The sequence below is a fragment of the Physeter macrocephalus genome, chromosome 13, assembly GCF_002837175.3.
Source record: "Physeter macrocephalus isolate SW-GA chromosome 13, ASM283717v5, whole genome shotgun sequence".
NCBI classification, from domain to species: domain Eukaryota; kingdom Metazoa; phylum Chordata; class Mammalia; order Artiodactyla; family Physeteridae; genus Physeter; species Physeter macrocephalus.
In genome coordinates, this window is record NC_041226.1 from 16,226,666 (window position 1) to 16,226,988 (window position 323).

General features: G+C 40.6%; 1 protein-coding gene across 1 annotated transcript in view; it reads right to left on the reverse strand.

Moving 5' to 3' along the window:
* The window catches only part of LOC102974106 (phosphatidylinositol 3,4,5-trisphosphate 3-phosphatase TPTE2-like), a 123,104-nt gene that overhangs the window by 70,268 nt on the left and 52,513 nt on the right, over positions 1-323 (reverse strand). The gene's annotated exons all lie outside the window — the stretch shown is intronic.

Genomic DNA, 323 nt, shown 5'->3' on the forward strand with positions numbered 1-323 from the left:
TGTGGAGAAAAGGGAACCCTCGTGCACTGTTGGTGGGAATGTAAATTGATACAGCCACTATGGAGAACAGTATGGAGGTTCCTTAAAAAACTAAAAATAGAATTACCGTATGACCCGGCAATCCCACTACTGGGCATATACCCAGAGAAAACCATAATTCATCAAAAAAGACATGGGCACTCCAATGTTCATTGCTGCACTATTTACAATAGCCAGGTCATGGAAGCAACCTAAATGCCCATCGACAGATGAACGGATAAAGAGGTTGTGGTACATATATATACAATGGAATATTACTCAGCCATAAAAAGGAACGAAATTGG